Source organism: Priapulus caudatus, unplaced genomic scaffold (assembly GCF_000485595.1).
Source record: "Priapulus caudatus unplaced genomic scaffold, Priapulus_caudatus-5.0.1 Scaffold135, whole genome shotgun sequence".
Lineage (NCBI taxonomy): Eukaryota > Metazoa > Priapulida > Priapulimorpha > Priapulimorphida > Priapulidae > Priapulus > Priapulus caudatus.
The window spans coordinates 107,060-111,243 of record NW_014577196.1 but is presented as its reverse complement, the minus strand read 5'-3'; positions in this window follow the sequence as shown (position 1 = coordinate 111,243).

The following is a 4,184-nucleotide window of genomic DNA, read 5'->3' as shown; positions in this document are numbered from 1 at the left end:
TAGATATCATTTCATTTTTCGAAATAATCGGAACAAGAGTGGTTGAATACGTGTAATACATATAAGTGGAGATGCATATTAAGTTGCACCTCTTATGCTAGAGCTTTGTAACCCTCTGTCCAGCAAACTGATGGATGATGCGGTCATAGATAGCAAGCATAGTATTGAAGAAAGAATGGATTCTTGCATCCGTTGCTCCTTTATGAAATCTGTAGCTTTAATGCTGCGAAAGCAGTGCGAAAATATAGTACAAAGTATGTATCTATATTATAGCTACCATGCTAAATTGAATACCACGACTGGCAATGAACTATATATGAATCGAAGGTAACTAAAGGAGAATTTACAATACCGCAAATCATTCAAAACTGCGTCTATGCAGACGGGTCTAGATCAGCAATAATTTTGCTAAATTATCTCGTTTCCACGTTAATATAATTACAATACCTAATATGTTTTTTCGTAAGGCTAATAAAATCAGTGGTGCGCTCCAACGATGGTGTATTGCCAAACCAGTGGACATGGTGCCCTCGTTGTTTTTTACGGAAGTCTGAATCAATGATCGCATCTGGATAAAAGCACACTGGACAGGAGCAACATATCATGAGAATGAGAGGTAGTGCCAGTAAGTACTCATACAAACCCATGTTAGTTGAAGATACGTATCCAATTGACCGTCCAACACCAAGGTGCCGAACTTCTCCTCAATGGCAGCACTCTTGTAACCATGGCGATCCACAGAAACTCTGCTATTGTCGTTTTAACGCTTATGGGGCCCAAACCACCAAACTGTCACCTGGGCTGAATACAATCTGGGAAATACCACTATCTTGGTCTGGTAACCGTGCAGTCAGGCAAAGATGCCCTGGAAGCGGCTATAGATTACATAAATTATGTTATCAACTACAATTTCGCGCTCAGATGATGGCCCTAACGCAATTAATTAAAACATATTAAGTTAAGGAAATCATTTCATAAGTTGTATTTGGTATTGATGAAATTATGGATAGTATTATTATTATCTGAGGGTGGGATTTGACGTGAAGATCGCGTCCGTGTACTTGCAGGTGATCCAGTAGTTAATTGAGCTGCATGGACGAGGATCTTGCTGCTATAGGAAATGTGTGTAAGACACTAGGCCTTTGTTTGCCATTTCATCAACTAAATGCGAGTATGCGATGTTGTATGTCCAAAACACGCACAAGTCGGCCCATAGCCAGCATCAGTCAAAATACGCGCATTAGGCTTTCCTATGCATTACTGACTATGTTGAAGCTAACGTTCTCGGTAACACCGTCGTACGCACGACCGCTATTGCAAGCACGCCCAACAACGGTAAAATGCATGTACCTCATCTGCCTATGCACTGTGGCTGAAGTTCCAAATTCGCTGAGTTCAAAGTTTGAAGCAAGCGCATCAACAACTAAACAAGAACAATGAAGAGGTAAAGTGACCCTGTTTGCAGCGCGGCGTATGACAGTCGTCGTGCTCTATCCCGTCTATCCCTTCAGGCTAAGGCAGTAGTGGTACGGTATAGAGACATAAGCACAGATGTCAACAAGCGTGAGACCTTAAGCTAAAACATCACAGGGGGCGTAGGTTAATACGGCGTTAGGTGTCACGAAGGTTGGGGCAGACCAACGAGTACGCGGCACAAGTGGGATGTATGGGACGCGCGCACTTGTCGTTACATGTGAACTGTAATTGATATTGATTTATTTACCGAACTGATATGGATATTTTATTAACAGAAATGGGCGCAGCGGCATCGGGAGGTCGTTTTCGCGCGTATGTTTCTCGCACCTGATGTTATAGATATCCACTTTAGTTGGGTTTGCCGAGATTTCATTTTCGCGAGATGTTAGTACTTATTAGTTATAGCTCGATAGTCTAGAAAATGTGAGATTTTCATAGTCTAATACTCTATACGTCTCAAAAAGAATAGATATACGCCATGCAACTATCACAGGTGGTGTAGGTTACCGTTAGTTCGTGCAGGCGCAGTGAATGCGCGCGTAGCACAAGCATTGATCTATATATAAATTATATTAATTGATTGATTAATTGATATATTATATATAGACTATAATATATATTGATATTTATATATAGATATAGATATAGATCAGTGGGAACACGGAATCATGACGTGATTCGCAATTTTTCCGTGCAACAGATACGGGCACTATACACATGATATTGTGGTGGCGCTAGGGGTGACCACACTGGATTTTGTTCCACGCGCTGGTGGTTAAGCACGTGGAATTTATCTTGTTTCGGGGATCATTTCGTCGCAACCAGCGAAGGCTGGACGGTTGAGCAGATAGCAGGAAAGACCCAGAGTTGGAAATGAACGCAAGTCTTTATATAGTGATTGTATAGCAAACTAATAGATTTAATTCAAATATATGGATAACATGAATGAGACAGCAAACACTTCACTGCACAGCTCTCGAATATAGCGTCTAGATATTCATTAGTAGTATTGCTCGAGCACGTTTACGTTTATCTCGGATCCGTTAGACCCGATTACACGTTTACTTCTCTAGTTTTCTATAGGTAATATTGTAAGCCGTCTTCTGGTCTCGTGCTCCGGTCGGCTGCTTCGCGCTCGCGCCGCTCCGCCGAAGCTTCGTGGGTTGGCCCGGTGTGTCTCCCCTGTCGTGTGTCGGGCGGATAGCTTCCTTAGTATGATATAAAGTATACCTCCCCGGGCGTTGTCCAGCTCGCCGATGGCTCTCCCTCCGACGGTGTGGGTGCAGTGCTCTCCCTCCGAGCGGTGTGGGTGCGTTGCTCTCCCTCCGACGGTGTGTGCGCGTGCTCTCCCTTTCCGAACAGGTGTGTGTGCGCTCGCGTGCGTGCGTGCTGTGCGTGGCGTGGTTTGTCCGTTTGTCCGTTCGTCCGTTCTGTTGTTCGGTCACGTTCGTTCGTGTTTCGTGTCGCGATTCGGTATCGTTCGTTTGCTTGTTCGTGTCTGTCGCGTGTCTGTTCGTTCGTCCCTTCGTGTTTCGTAGTCGTGTCGTTCGTTTACTCAGTTTGTCGTATCTGTCCGTTCGTTGTTCGTTCGTTTGTTGTATCTGTCCGAGGACTGACTGACTCTACCATTAGAACTTTGGCTGGCTTTATTTAGGGGTCTGCGGAAATGACGTAGGACACTGCGCCGTACCTCCCGTGTCCGCGTTGGCCTCGCGTGCCTCGGCGTTGCCCACCCCCCCTTGCTCAACACGTGTACAGGTATGCAACCCCCCTTAGTCCAGTGTATGTCCGAGGCCAAGCGGCCACCCCCCCTGTCTTGGCCACCAGTGCTGCTGGCCGGCGCGCCTATCTTCTCCCTGCGCGCGGTGTACGTGATGCGCAACTCCCTTACCTCCCACCATCTGGTAGCCCTGGGACCCCCCCTTTTTCCCCTTCTCTTTGTTTTGTCGCGGGGGAAATACCTTCTACTCTGTTGGTTGGCCGCGTCTCTGGTTGTATGACGTCATCCCCCTCCTGAAATCCCACAAATATGGCATTCGTTTTGGCAAGTTTTTTTAGCTCATCTGACGAAAGTCAGGTGGCAGCTTTGTAGAACGACATTAGCGTCCGTGCCGTGGCGTCCGTGTGTCGTGTTCCGGCGTCGTCGTCCGTCCGTCAACAGTTTGGGCACAGAATCTTAACCGCTCGGACGTCTACGGTCACGATATTCGGAGTCGGGCAGGGGGCGGGAGGTCGTGAATAAGCGACTCGGATGACCATTTGGGGGTCAGGGTCCAAGGTCAAGAATTGTGTCAACGGAGGGGAATATTCCTTGTACTTAACTTAAGGTATAGGAGGAAATACGGAATTGCGGCACAAGATCTGAAACGCGCTATGCCTTAATATTTGTGAATATACGTGTGCAATGGGCCAGGAAAACCTATCACCGGAGCGAAATTGGAGGTCACAGTCAAAAGGGGCATGAGGTGGAAGGTAAGATATCAGACATTTTCTGAAGACATGGTCTAACGGACACCAGTGAAAAACTTTTTGAGTTTCAGTGCTGCCCTACATTTTTATCACTTTATTGAAAAGACCATGACAATGTACTTTCCACTGACGTGCGGAAGAGTAAGTTGTCTGATTACCACTTTGACCCTCAAAGGAGGGTTAAACCATGGATTGTTGACTGTCAAACAAAGGACGTGAACTCTTTGGCGTCAGCCCTC